The sequence below is a fragment of the Miniopterus natalensis genome, chromosome X (genome assembly GCF_054644295.1).
Source record: "Miniopterus natalensis isolate mMinNat1 chromosome X, mMinNat1.hap1, whole genome shotgun sequence".
Lineage (NCBI taxonomy): Eukaryota > Metazoa > Chordata > Mammalia > Chiroptera > Miniopteridae > Miniopterus > Miniopterus natalensis.
The window spans coordinates 3,034,506-3,050,671 of NC_142103.1; positions in this window are offsets into that span (position 1 = coordinate 3,034,506).

Genomic DNA, 16,166 nt, shown 5'->3' on the forward strand with positions numbered 1-16,166 from the left:
TAAAACTACTTCACTATATTGCCTCTGTTGTCCAATTTGAACCTTAAATGTAACTAACATTTTAATCAAAAGTTTCACTGAGGGATCAATTATGGATGAACCTGAGAATGTCCTTACTTTTATTCCACCACTCATTAAATAGCGGAGGTAAACATACATTGACACTCAGAGGGCTCTTACAAAACACTACCTCCAGCCCTCTCATTTTCCTTTCACATGGAAATGAAAGCAAGAAATTGTAAATGACTAACTCAAGGTTAGAGGATGAGAGAACAATAATCCCAACACTGGTACTCAGACATCCTTACTAACCTGTTGACTAACACCATGTACTCCCAAAGCATACAGATTTTTCTAGCCTAGGGCAAGACCACAGAAGTGAAAAGACCTCTAACATGTTCAGAAGGCCATGTTCCTGAAGGTTTTTCATGAAATTTCTAAGCTCCAAAATATATTGTAAACTATTATCTCAATAATTGAGGAAAGTTACTTGTCCAGGTTGTCTCTACTGGAAAAAGCATGGCTTTTGCGAGGGCTGGCATGACCTCTAAAGTCTTATTTTCTGACTCTCTCACTCAATGTCTAACACATGAATTCAAGTCAGAGGGCATTATTTATATTAATAAACAACCGTCCTTATTTCTGAAGATAATGTTCAGAAATGTTCTAATTGCTCCTTTAAATACACATTCTCAAATATGTATTGATATGTGTAGACACTCTAGAATTTTAATAAGGTAGGAATAAATATACCAAAATTTATCTATAGGAATATCATGTCATTCTGAAAATAGTCATCAAGATAGATTTTAGATTTCCATAATATAGTATATGGCATTTAATATCTGTGTTATGTAAACATGGTACATTTGCAAGTGTCTGATAGAGAAGAAAAAAAAGGGGCAGGTATTGCAGGAAAAGGGAATTATACATACATAAGTCTTGCACCAGGCTAAGGAGTAAAATTTTTCTCTCACTCAGCCCTTCCTCCTATGCAACACAACTAAACTTTTTAAAGAGTTTCATGAATGCCTGAGTCCAAAATGATGTCTTTATTATTTGAGGGAGAGTTTTTAAAAAGCACTTAACTGCTGATAAATGTCCTGTCCATCCTGTCTTCCCATCGTCGCTCCTATAATCTTCCCCATTTCTGCTTGTGAAGCCTCTCAACCTTCAACAGAGAGATCAAAAGGAATCCACCATTGAGCATAACCACCCCATCATATTTCCACATGAAATAATTCTTGCTTTCTACTCTGCATTCCTCTATAACCTTTCTTATAACATCATTATAACACTTATATGTATTTAAATCAAAACGCTGAAAAAATTTCTCAATAAAAATCTCTCTTAATAAGATATTAGAGCTGATCACTTTCAATGAAAGCTGACAAAAAGGAGCAGGAAGCCATGGGGCTCTTTTAGTCACCAACCCTATCATATTTTTTTCTGTCTTCTAAGTACAGGCTTTCATTTACAGGTTCCAGCCCTCTTAGGTGGCATTTGACTATTTTTTTTTAAGACTTTCTGAGTTTAAGGTGCCAAGTGTATCTCTAATCATAGGGCTAGCCTGGTCCATTGATTTGAATAAAAGAGAGAAAGCTTATTTCCAAGAAAGATGGTTTGTGCACCTGCTGATTGCTACCTGGAGTGGAACAGAGATTAAATCATTGGTAATTTAGGCCCCCAAAAGCTGGTTTCTAATCGTAAATGGGAAAACCTTTCATTTCCTGAGTTGCAGGTTGAACAATTGGAAAGGAGTCTTTATTCTCAACCAGCTTCCTCCCAGTGGCACAGTGGTAAACTGTCATTTAGGCTGTCTTAATTTCAGTGATTAGCACTTACAGAGCTAGCTTACATTACCTTTAATAAAAATTGGATATAGAGTTCAAGAAACAAGGTAAAAATTTGCATTTGATTCACAAAATAAATATGACATGTCACCATTATAATTTTGAAAAACCAAGACTATTTTCAAAGCTTTATTGTATTTTAGTGAATAGGTCACTTTTAAAGGCTATATAGTTTACTGTTCTCTGTGATATAAACTCAGTTTACAACACATCTATAAAAATTTAAGCACACCAATAGTTTATTGGCATTATCAATGTCAACTAAAATTATTAATGGCTTAAGCGGAACAGTGGGAGTCCGGCTCTTTACTAGGTACTTTGGAAATCTATCAATAGTACCAGTGGCATTTTGAATTTAATTCTAACAGATTCATGGAGTTATAATTGACATATAATAAACTTCACATACGTAAGGTCACAATTTGATAATTTTTGACCATGTATACATACATATGAAACCATCACCATGATGAAGATAATGAACATAACCATCACCCACAATATTTATATCATGCTGCTTTGTAAATATCATCCCCACCTTTCCTGCCCCCATTCACAGGCAACCACTGATCTGATTTTGTCATGGTTCATTATTTTAGGAATTTCATATAAATGGATTCAATGGAATCTCTTTTTTGGTATCTTTCACTCAATGCAATTTGCATCAAGATTCACCCAGGTTGCTGTGTGTTGCGTGTTGAAGATTATTTGGGTTCCTTCCAACTTAAGTCTAATATAAGCAAGGCTGGTATAAATAGTTGAGACATATTTTACAACTTAGATGTATTAGGACTAGAAGAAAAAAAATAATTCTAGTACCAGTTAATATCAGCTTCTTTTTATAAACCACTTAGTTATGTCTTCACCTTTTTGGTTATTTAACATATTATGTCATTGTGTTGGTCCTACTTTCCCTAGAAATACAACTTGAGTTTTCTGTAGTTATTATATAAATTTAAGTCTTTCAATTATCCAACCCTTTCATCAGATATTGCTTACAACTATTATGAAAGTTATAAATTTATAAAGACTGTTAATAGTCAAGTAAATGAAATATCTTCTCTCTGCATATCAGATAAGAGTCTTCATGAACTAGAAATTCAATAGACACAACAAGCATTTCCATGATTTTTGTCAAGTATGTATACAAATAACAAGTCAGTTCATTTTCTTGAATGAATCGGTCACTTTGGTCAAAATCTTGGCAAACAAACTTATATGTGAACCACTGATTCAGAAGTTGTGAGTGAGCATGGCTGATGTTTACTTCATTAAGCGTATCAGACAAAATATGCATGGTTATGGTATAATAACAATAGTCATAAAATTTCAGTGTCTTAAAACAATAAGTGTTTTACTCCTTAATGCTATACATAAATCGTTAATGGGCATAGAGCCCAGATCATCATGGTTATTGACGTACCCACATGGACAGAGCAGCCACCATCTTAAATGTCCTTGGTTCCCTTCCCTTTGGTAATAGTCTTCCGGAGGGTGCTGTTTGGGAAATTAAATTCTCCAGCTGGGAGTGATCATATATTACTTCTATTTAACAACTCATTGGCCAGATCTCATGTGGCCAGAAGGCAGAGACTTATACATATTTGGTGAAGAGCATTAATGACTATTTCACACTTATATTTTTTACACTGTATGGTCAACTAAGAAAATATACTTGATTAAATGTATAGACCTTAGTGTAAAAGACAGAGACATGTGGAAGTGATTTAGATGTCTCATGCTTAAGTTGGATGCCTATGTTCAGTTAGATGCTCAAAATTTAAGGCAGTTATTTTCTATTCAAGTTAAACTATCTCAAAAACCAAATCAAAACAGAAACAAGGTAGATTACTTATATAGTATATAAGGTAGCTGAAATAATGTTCTGAGGAGTTGTGACGTTCACATTTTAGATTAAAAAAATTTCTTAGTTTAAAAAATAATGTCTATAATTATTCCTAATTGAAAAAGGACAATATCAATTTTATATTGGCTATACAGACACCTAATTGTTTTTATGGTTATGTATATTAAATTTTTGTCTTGTGTTTATAAATATCTTAATGAAAAACATCTTTTTAGACTACAATATTGAAATCTTTCTAAAGAAACTGAAATATGAGAAAATTGGTTTTGGCAAATTTTAGCAGACCTTAAAAAAAAGCAAGGTAATTGGGAAAGAAGGAAAAGTTTACCCATTGAGGAATCCTACTTTCTGTGTGGTTATCAAATTTTTTTGTGATTCTTTCACAGCAAGAAATCATTTTAATTACTACTTAAAACACTTGTGTTTGTGTATTCCCAAACAGGAGTATCATGAAATAATACTTACCCTTAATAGATGAGATCTTTTTCCAAAATTTCCTATTATATTTTATTGTAGCACATTAAAAATAAATGCTTTTTGTGACACACAAAAAACTTATTTCACAATTAATTAAATGCTACCTAAAGTTTGAAAAAAATTTATAGATTTTTAGCTATATGACTATAAAAGCTTTTTCAACCAAGTAATATGTAGAATGTATTATGTGAACATTGAAAATAAAATTCTAATATTAAAATTTCATGGAAGACCAGGTCTGATTTTTCCACTGTATCCTCCATGCCTAGAACAGGGTCTGGATAGTGTAGGAGCTCACTTCAAAGGAAGGAAGAAAGGAAAGAAAGAAGGGAGGGAAAAATACTTTTCACCATGAAATCTCGCTACATGCACATTATTTCCGGGGGTGTGACAGAAATATAAATCATTGGCAGTTCCTCCAAAAATCAAACGTAGGATTACCATATGATCCCAGAAATTCCACTTATAGGCATATACATTGAAAGCAAAGACTCAGGCAAATATTTGTACACCCATTTCCACAGCAGCATTATTTGCAATAGTCAAATAATACCTGTAATAATACCTCACACTTGTTACAGTTCTTTAAGACTCCAAAATGATGTAATATATTCTCATTTGACACTTCCAAAAACAGCCCATAATACAGTTTTCTGTAGTACAAGGCAGCTGTTTTTATCCCATTTGGAAGATAGAAAACTGGAGCTCAGGGAGTTTAAGTGACTTGTCCAAAGATACAAATAAATGTATGATTTAAGGCTCAGAAAAATCTAGTAAATTCCCCAAGTATACCTATTTTGAAACATCGCCAGTGTATTCTTTCATTCTCAACACTCCCTCCTTCTTCTGGACACAGATATTTGCTTTTGGCCAATGGTATTTGCTTCATTTTATTTATTTTCTCTGCAGTAAAGTTGAAAATGAGAGAAACATAATGCATCCCAACTGCACATGGGTGTCGGGAAGCTCATTTCCACTTGTGAGTAAAATCCAGAGCAAGAAAACAAGAACTGAGAAATGAGACCAGAATATGATAATATGATCATATTGTCTGCTCTAAAGATACCCAACACATATTAAGTCATATTCTCAATCTCTCTCTCTCTCTCTCTCAATACAAGACTTACTAGGAATAAAGTCAGCTTTTCCAAACTTGTCCGAATGCAACAAATACATTTGAGAGATCCTTTTGAGTTAATTCTGAAAAACATAATTCACTGCTCACCCCTGACTTCCCCAGGAACACGGGCGATCAGCAGAATGGCTGCTGAAACTGTCAGGATGATCTCTTCTTGCTTTTAGTCCCTGACAGATTTGACAGGTACAATTTATTGGGGCTTCTTCCATTATTTCAGAACAGAGATGGGCTGGAATGAAATCCCCAACCTGCTTGGTTGCCTGTGGCACATTCCAAAAATATCTAACCCACCTCTAGGTTCACAGGAAATTGAAAAGAAGAGCGAAAGTTCCTTTGGACTTTCATACAAATATCTTCTTATAGATGCTTCCTTACAAACTGCACCCGTCAACTGGCATGACCCCTGGGTAGGAAACAAGGCGGAGTGAGCTGCTTTCTGTAAGGCTTCTTTCTATGAAACGGCCCGGCCATTCTTCTCGGACCCTACTAGGGTAAAGAAGGAAGCCGTGTCTTGCCACTTACTTCGTTACTTTTTATTTTATTTCAGAAGACCTCTGAGTAATAAAGCCTCAGGGATGATAGGACCTGTGCATTTACCCACAAGACATGTAAATCATTCTCCATACATTACTTATCAGTGGTTACCTGCTACAGTCATTTAAAAGAAAATTTAATAAATTTAATATAAATGAAGTTTGAGGCACCCTAAGATAATCTTGGGCTTAGAGAAACTATGAGGACTAGTTATTACTAAAAAGGCAAGTGCCGTTGCTTTCATTTCTCATTGTTGCTCTTCACTCAGCTCGAGGTTCTTGACTCAATATTTATTGAAGTTTTCCACTCCATAGACTGTTCTGCTTCCTCAAATGACCGCAGAGTCAAATAAGAAGGAAACAGTGGGATGACTTAAAAGTTGAGAGGGATACAAAGTGGAAAGGGAGGGGAAAACTTCATGATCTAACTCAGCAACTTCCAACCTTTTTCTTCTCATGGCACACGTAAGCTAATTACTGAAATTCTGTAGCGCACCAAAAAACATATTTTTGCCGATCTGACAAAAAAGGTATACATTTGATTGATTTACAAACAAAATAATAGTAGTAATTACCTACCCTTTTTGCTCCAAAGTGACTTTAGAAAAAGCAGGTGCCTATAGTTGTATATAAGGATTTCTGGTACCAAGAATTAACCCATCAGATGCAGCCTTGTAATGGGATGTGGCCAATAAGACGCAACCCTGTCATAGGAGCTGTGAATTTATGGTTCAAGTCAGTGCACTCACACCTCATGGCTATTGTTGTGTTGGCTGTTGTCATTTTTTTAATTTGACAGTCTAAGGGAAAAAAGATCAGTGCCCCTGACTAGTCAGGTTTTGCATGTTTTAAAAATTCTTGCGGCACCCTGGCGTGGCAGGGCGCACGAGTTGAAAATTGCTGCTCTAGCTGACTCCAGGAGGTGATGATTTTGATATCTAAGGCCTGCATCAGGCCTACATGACTTTGAACTGAGGCACACAAGTCACATAGCACCTGCCCACTGTGCTGAAAGAAATACAAGAATTAAGCCCTTGTATAATAAGAATAAATACCAAGAGTTTATTTATCATCTCAGAGAATTACATTCAGATGGAAGCAATACCCTTGGACTCAGGTGTGCTGCACAAAGTAATTAAAATCTGATTCTCTTCCTCATTCCTCGGCACAGTCTTACTGAAAATTTCCGAGAGTATACGTCATAACATTTAATACCTAGATATATTAGAATATTTGTTTACCTTCCTCATCATTATCTTTACCAATTGAGTACAATCTCAGTTTGTCCCTTTAAAAAAAAAACACCCTTTATTTTAATATTTCAATTGAATTTTCTTCTTTATTGAATTTATTGGGCATCCTTCCCAAACACACACATGCATATGCACACACCTCACAATATATTATCTGTTGTGATCTGAACACATCTACACTCCCTCAGTTCCCCAACGATGCTAATTCTGTATCTTTATTGGACAGCTCTTACATCTTCCAATTTTCCTGTCTCTCTCCAAGTTTAAATAAAATCCTAATTCTTCTGTGACCACCACAGTAGTGTAGAGTAGTCCATTTTACATTCACAAAACACTCCTTGGGTTTATTGTATAAATGACAGCATTTTGGCCTTGAATCATATTTGTGTTTTTGTAAAAGTATTGAGCCAACTTCACCTCACGCTCTAGTGAAATGGGAATATTCTTGCATTCCAATGGCCATTAGCCCCGTGTACCACGAATACTAGTTGTTCAGTAGACATAGTTTGAATAGTATTAAATAACCATGGTTCTAATAACACGAGGTTCATATTTCCCGGTCTTATCAATTCTGATAAATAAGTTTTCTTTTCATCATATCTTTATGTGCTCTCTACATCCTTGCTACCAGAGGAAAGCTGGCCACTTCAGAAAATGCAGGCTCCCTGCTATACAAATATGATCACTTCCTCTCAACCTCTGTAATCTAATCAAGTCTCCCATGAATGAGGCAAAGCATTTTGAAGAGGGGGATCTTATAGCAGAGTTGGGCCTCAAATTTATATTGTGTAGAATTTTTATTTATTTATTTATTTATTTATTTATTTATTTATTTATTTATTACATCTTTATTGATTTCAGAGACAGGAAAGGAGAGGGAGAGAGAGAGATAGAAACATCAATGATGAGAGTAATTGATCGAGCCCACAACCCGGGCCTGTGCCCTGACCGGGAATCGAACCCCGATCGCCTGGATCCTAGGTCAAAGCTCAACCTCTGAGCCATGCGTGGCCAGGCTATATTGTGTGGAATTTAAAAAACAGTACTTTTATGCAAGATCTATGTAAAATTTTAAAGTTAAAATGATATGATTACCCCAGAGAAAATAGACATAAAATGCTCTGAAGGGGAAACAAATTGATATTAAAAATGAAGGAGAACTTAGCTGCTTTAGTATTGTAATATCAAGCCAATGGTGGCAGAAGCTCAGCAAAAGAGTCGATGCACTTTTGATAATTAAGGGATATCAGTTTTAGGCATAGATGATGTGTTATAATACTGTCAGTGACATCAATGGACTCATCCCCTCATGGTTTCTACGGAAAAAACTATAATAATGATGATGAGTGAGGCGAGAAATATTTTTGAAAAGCAAAACACTAAGAAATAATTGATTAGCTTGCTGAAGCTCAGGTACTAAACTAACTCTTACTCAGCCTAGAGACTGTATTTTTCTTTCCAAATAATTCAAGTCAGAAACAGTTAATAAAACAATTTTTAAAAAACTCCAACACTTGCCTGGCCAGCGTGGCTCAGGGGTTGAGCATCGACCTAGGATCCAGGAGATCGCGGTTCAATTCTCCGTCAGGGCGCAGGCCCGGGCTGCGGGCTCGATCCCCAGTGGGGGGCGTGCGGGAGGCAGCCGATCAGTGACTCTCTCATCACTGATGTTTCTATCATTTCTCTTCCTCTCCCTTGCTCTCTCTGAAATCAATAGAGACATATTTTTAAAAAATAAAAATAAAAACTCCAACACTTATCAATAGTTTATTTAATATTTAAAATATTAAAAGAGGTATACTGAACTGGGCTGATGTTTTGTAAAGATTGATGGCTAATGACTTATTCTAAATTATTAATGCCTTTCATATATTCAAATTAATTTTATTGTTCAAGTATTATAGGTACATAATTTTAAAGTCAAATTATCCTTTAAAGCTTATAACCAAAACAGCTGTCCCAGTCCCCAACCACATTCTCACCCACCCCGACTCCCACTCTCCAGACCTAACTATTTTTACCTAACATTTTTTGCTTCCGGTATTTCCTCAATATTTAAAATAATATTCATATATTTTATTCTTCAAGTTTTTATAGATATAAATAAATATATTTTCTTGACTCTTTTCTATGCACAAAGAAAGTTATCAATCTTTTACCACCACACTTACCCATCCCATCACCCACACAGCATTCTTTTAGTCACCATAATTTGAATAAAGCTATGCAATCATTTTTGGTAAAATAGATATTCAGTTCTCAAATTATTATTACTAATATAGAAAAATGTTTGCACATGGGTCACTTTGATTATGTGTCCTTTCTTGTACAGATTTTTCTTCAGGGAGTTAACTTTTTCTTAAATGTGTTTGTTTCTTTGCTTAGACATCAAAGTATCTATCAGGAGCGATCCCCAAACTCTTAGAGCAGTGTATAGCTCTTCTCCATACAAACACAATAAGTAATAAATCAGTTTAGTTTCTTTTCTTAAAGTCATTTCTCAAGCAGTCACATGTGCCCTGGTTTTAATTGACTGGTCAATCTCTGGGACTGCCACCTGCCCCTTTATAATCGCCCTAGAAAGTTATGTCACCTCTTTACTATGTTGGATCCTATTGTTTTTGGTCTTATTTCTTGATTTTTATATTTTTCTACTTCTTAGTTTTTGCCTTTATTTTTGGTTTAAAGTATTTTCTAGTAATTTCTTGAAGAAGAACCCACTGAAAAATTTTTTAACAGGAGAAAAACAAATTTAATTACATCCATACAGGGCCCATAAGAATATGAGACTCACAGGGAGTCACGCAATTGAGGCTTATATGCCACCCTGAGCTAAGAAGAAAGGGGGTAGGAAATAAATGTTGAAACCTCATATGTATTAAAATGCCTGCATGTTATTCACATCTGACTGAAAGTTTAGATGTTATCAGATTCTTGTTTGGAAATACATAATTCCGTTTACAAAAATTATAGGAATGTAATCTAAGGTATAATGACAGAAAGCAGATCAATTGTTGCTCAGGGAGTGGGTGAGATTATGGGTAAAGAAGCTGGCAGGGGCCTGGCCAGCCTGGCTCAGCGGCGGAGCATCGACCAAGCATCCAGGAGATCGGGGTTCGATTCCTGGTCGGCTCTCGGGCTCAATCCCCAGCGGGAGGCCTGCAGGAAGCAGCCGATCAATGACTCTCATCATTGATGTTTCTATCTCTCCCTCTCCCTTCTTCTTTCTGAAATCAATAATGATATATTTAAAAGAAAAAGAAAAAAAAGGAAACTAGCAAGAAACAGGAACGAATTTGTGGGGTGTGATGGGCATGTTCTTTATCTTCGTTGTGGTGATACATTCATGGCTGCAGATATATGCCAAAGTTACCATGTGTACCCTTTAATATGTGCAGTTTATTATATATCAATCATGTCTTAATAAAGTTGTTAAAAATCTTAATAGGGAAGCCCTTATTAAGACTATAGAATGAAGTTCTATATCCTGAGACCAAGCTTCATCATACTCTCATATCCAAGTCTCTATCAGTTATCACACTTTTGTTGTTTTTACTACAGGGGGTAACCAAGCTATGAACATGGAATATTATAGGTTTAAAAAAATCAGTGTTTTGATTTCTTTTTGTAACTCAATTGATAGTACATTTATACTCTGATGAAGGTACAGCTCATCAGACGTTTAGTTTTTTAGGATGTCTTCTGGGGTGTGTGTGTGTGTGTGTGTGTGTGTGTGTGTGTGTGTGTGTGTGTTGGCTTGGATAACTTGCTGGAGAGTGGTGTGTTTACTCAGAAAGAGATGACGGGAGAAGCAGGCCTTGGTGAGAAAATTATATGTTTGCATATTGTGTTTAAAGGAGAGATTTACAGATTATCCAGTAGGCAACTGGATTTGGAAAAGCATGACATTTTTCATGAGAGTCCTGGGGATTCATTGTGGGATCAGCTACATTCTAACCTGATATTTGTGGATTTCTTTAAGCACTGTTAGCAAGTTTTACTTTCTTTATGTTTAAATCGCTTTAAAAGTAATACTTATCTCACAGGGTTAAATATGATGATTGAGCGAAATAACGGCTATAAATGTGATTTGTAAACTGTGAATTTCCATGCATGTGGTACAACAGAGAACAGTGATGACAATATAGAAGAATGGAAAATATATTTTATCATGGGCGTTAAAGTCAGAAAACTTAGACTTGCAGCGTAGCTCAGTTGTGCAAACTTAGACAAGTCATTGCATTCGAGGCAAAATCCCAGTTCTTCAACAGATCAGTGTAGGCTCTTCGTGGTTTGGCCCCAGCTTCCCTTTCTAGTCTCATCTACTCCAAATTACCTGACCACTCCCCAGCCCAGAAGTCAGCCTCCCCATAGCCACATTCTCTTTATTCCTTTCCCCCTTTCAAACATAATTTTACACATGTATCTTGCATCAAGTAATGTCCTTGCACTAAGAGGTGAGCGTGAGCCCAGCCGGTGTGGCTCAGTGGTTGAGCATCAACCCAGGATCCAAGAGATCACGGTTCGATTCCCGGTCAGGGCACAGGCCTGATTTTTTCAGGGCCACGTTCCAAGCATTCAGCACAGTGCCTCGGACAGGATATACAGCTGGACGAATGAACCCCAGCATCTTATCCTCCGTGAAAGCTTCGGAGGAAGGAGATCATGGTAGGCCCCAGGGGCTCCTCCCCTGTGGGTGCGATCCTGAAGAGGCCGGCACATGCACCCCTGCAGTGCTTCAGCGCCCGTCCTGGATTTCCTTGGGTGTGTTTATTATTCGTGTGCACCACAGCACTCTAAAACCCAGGAGTGCATAACTCTAGTTTATTTAGCTTTCTACCCCAGCATCTATCTCTGTTCCTAGTACATTGTAGATGCTCAATACACATTTATGGAAAGAAGAAAATTGGAAGTAAGGTGAGATACCTTTATATATATATATAACTATACGATGCAACTGTTATTAAGTTCACAGAGATAGGTCAAGGGAAGGTTTGCTATATTAAGACAGATGGAGTTTGCCGTTTATAAATGCCCGGGTACATCTCAGAGCTTTTCCATTTTTAGTTGTGTACTAGAAACTGTCTCCAAAGGAATGACAGAGTAAGGAATTCTGGAAATTCACTTCTTCAAAAAAAGTGATAAGAACGTGGGGAAATATTGTCAAAATTATGTTTTCCATAACTCTGGAAATTAACCAAAGGCTTGCCACAATCCAAGGAGCCTTTATGCACAAAAAAGTGGCTGAATTTTTTAAAAGAACAGTGTTTTGTGACAATTTACTTTTGCTTTTTTTCATCCCCTTCTCTTCAGCTCTGTGGTAGCCTGGAATTCTGGAATTAGATGGAAGTGATCATTGCGCAATCCTAGGGCTATACTAATAAACATTGAATTGTATGTTTTAATCGGGTCAATTATATGATATATAAATTATATCCTAATAAAACTGTTGTGTGTTTTTTAGTAAAAGAGGAAGCGGATCATTGTTTGGCAAAAGCACACTCCATGAATTTTTCATGAGTGGATGCACTGCTTATTTTTTTAGAAACTGGATGTGTTGCATGGTTTTTGGAAACCTGGACACTGCAGGCATAGCCGTGAACTTGCCCGGGCTACCTATCCAAGGTCAGCTCATGCAGTCTGAGCCTGGGTGGATGTTGAGTCATCTGTTCCATTTTATTTCTTCCTTTCACTCCTTAATGGTCCTGCCGTTGCTGGCAAAAGCACCTTCTTCTGTTTAGAAAGTTGTCTCCCTCTTCATTTCTGCTCCCATAAGGGGTACATCCTGTGCATGAGTTGTGACACTGAGCTGCTTCTGCTAACAAGTTAAGGATAGTTGTCATTATTGAAGTGGGAGGAGCCTAAGATGAAGCTGACTGATCACTTTCTAGAGTAATTAAACCCAAACAAACAGAAACATCTTTTGTTACGCAGAAAGCTTGTTTGTGCCAAGAGATATGTACAGCTGTATTATGTATTCCCTCTAATTTATCTTAAAATGTCACAGTACATTTCCTTTACTTACAATAGATTGCAAAGAGAGCTTGGTAGAGTCCTAATGTTTGCTTCCAGAGATTGAATATGCGAAAGCTGTTCAAACGAGGAGGTTTAAATTCTTTTTTAAAAAATAAAGGAATTGAGGCCCCTTTACAAATAATATTCCAAGCCCAGATTTGAGTGCTATCCAATAAATGGCTCAACACTATGTGCATTGACATTGACTCCCTCAGTCACCATAATTTATAAACATCAATTAGATAATGGGCTGCTTTGCCTGTTTTTATAAAAATGCCAATTTGAAACCTTGGCATTGATGGCAAAAAAAAAAAAAAAAAAAAAAAAGCCTCTTCTGCTGTGCAGGGAAGGCGGCCAGCCAAATGTTCTGCATGGAATTCCATCATCAATCTGGAATGGCGGCAGCAAATGATTCCCTTTGAAAATTGTAATCACCTGATACGGACCTCACAGGAGGCGTGCAGCTATTTATTCCCATCTTTGCAGCCAAGCAGAAAATGCAAGGTTGTGTCATTATGACCAGATATGAGGCCCAGCGGATCAGGGCGACCATTCAGACCACAGAGTTCATCCCACATTCTGACCTTCGACTCACCTCCCCCTCACCAACAACCAAGACCTGGTTAGTACATCCAGCTCACTGTGCCCAGATGCTTCTCTCACAATAAATTCCGTCTCGGGCAATTCCTCAGTCAGACCTCCCCGCACCCAAATGTTCTATGGCCCCCATTCCCCCAGTTCTCCAGGCTTTCCCAAACCTGCAAGGCTCCTAGCAGTGAACACAGCTTCTGTGCAGGATCTCAGCCTGCTAATCAACATATTCCTTAGCTTAGTACACATCCCCTCCCCCTCCCAAAAGCACATTTCCTCCAGCTATACAGAATTGCTTTCAGTTCACATTTTTTCATGAAATTGCCCCCGTTTGCAATGCTCTCTCTCCTCCTCATCTTGTCTGCCTGGAAAACTACTTATTCTTCAAGATTTCTCTAGAATCGCTTATACTCCCACACCTTCTCTGACTACTTCCACCCCCTTAACCTCACTCCTCAGCACACACACACAGAGGTACACAAATATACAGGGGGTTTTTTCCTGATGCTTCCAAGGGGATTACCAACCGTTGCACACTGTTCTAAGCACTGTATATCTATTACCTCAGTTAATTCTCATGACCACACTATAAAGAAAGTATTAATATCACCTCTATTTTACATATGAGGAAACTGAGGCAGAGAGTTTAACTAATCTGTGTAACCTGTGTATGGTCACTCACAATTAGCATATTTTAGAGTCAGCATTGGGACCTCAGCAAGGGAGTCTATAGACTTAGCTACTTTAGGTGAAGGTCTATCAAACATGTACACACACTTGGAACATGTCCAGTACCGGTCAAGCTTTTGTGGGCAAGCAGGGGCAGCCTTCCTATTAAGCTAACAAAAAAGAGATAATTAATTGCCCCTGGGATGGCTAAAGTCACTACCTTACAACAGAATATGTCCTGTGGGTTCCAAGCCATTAACCAGTTTTGCTCCATCTCACAGTCCTGGCTGTAGCTAAAACACTTTGCTTTTGTAGTGACCTGTTATGAAACAACAAATGTCAACCACCACAAAATGTACAAGACGCAATTCTAATCAGAACCAGTTTGTCATGTACGTTTTCTCAATGAAGTACGAGAAGGTCAAACTCTGTTTAATAACTTGAATTTAGAAAAAAAAAATTTTTCGAAACAAAAAGAGTCTCAGTACAAAGCTATATAGACCATCTTTTTTTTTTCTAACTGATCAGTTACATTCTTATTATAACACCTATGTGTCAAAGCGGTTAGAATATCAATAGAATGTCAAACCCTAACTGCCTTATACCACTGGATTCTCTCAGCTGAACACTGTTGGATAGAAAAAAATAACACTTGGCTCTTTGAACACTTAAGTTTTAGAAAAATATATTCTTCTTCTTTGAAAAGCCTTGGTATGAAATACAACTTCCAAATACCATAAGGGGGACTGAGTATGGGGACCTACAAAGCTGTGCTAAAAGGGGGTGAGAACGAGAAGGTTTTGATTTTATCTTTATCATATACTTCCACAATTTTAGGGCATTTGTGTACATGCGTTAATATAAAGCATAGTAGACTAGTTGTAGAGTCAGGTTTGGAATCTTCTAAAATTTTGCCCGGGTGCCTATGAAGTAGAAATGACAAAATCATCTAGAAGGTGGATGTATACAGGGGTGGCCTAAAGTATATTTACACTTATGAGTACACAAAACACAGAGTTTATTCTTGTATTATTATTTATTAATTATTGTACTTTTGTCCACCCCTGTATATTTCTCTCCTTTTCTCCTTCTCTAATTGGCTGATAATGAACGAGTCTTACGGTCCTAAGGTCAAGGTGGAAGTGGGAGGCTGAAGCAATACGGTAACTGGGCACAATGCATGGTCTCGCTGCAGAGGGCGTTATTGCTAAAACTTGAATAGGGATTCTGAATTGTTTTCTACTGTTGCTTTAACTTCTGTAAGTTTGATATTATATCAAAATAAAAAGGAAAATATGCAGTTTGCAATATTTCATAATTTATAAATACAACAATCAATTGCTTTATACTAAAGTGTATTTGCTGACACTGGCCCTGGCCCTGAGGACAGCTACACCGTGAAGACACGAAACTCCTTTGAAGGACAGAGGTAGGTTTGAGAAGCAGGTGAAGTTTGAAAGATATGAGAGAAGCGCTACGGCGGATGGAAAGCTTGGCTACAAGGCCAGTAAAAGCTTTTAAAACCACCCCCACCACCATGATCACGGTCGTGTTATCCAGGGCAAGTTACTTGATCTCCCTGTCTCTCAGTTTGTTCGTTGAATAATCAAGATGATGATAATGTCTTGGCAAGCTGGTTGAAAATATCAGAGATGATGACTATGTAAAGTTTCCAGCAGAGTTCCCAGATCTTAGAAAGAATTCAATAAACACAAGCTAAGCTGCTAATAGTACTATAAATATAATTATAATAGTAAAAATAATGTTATG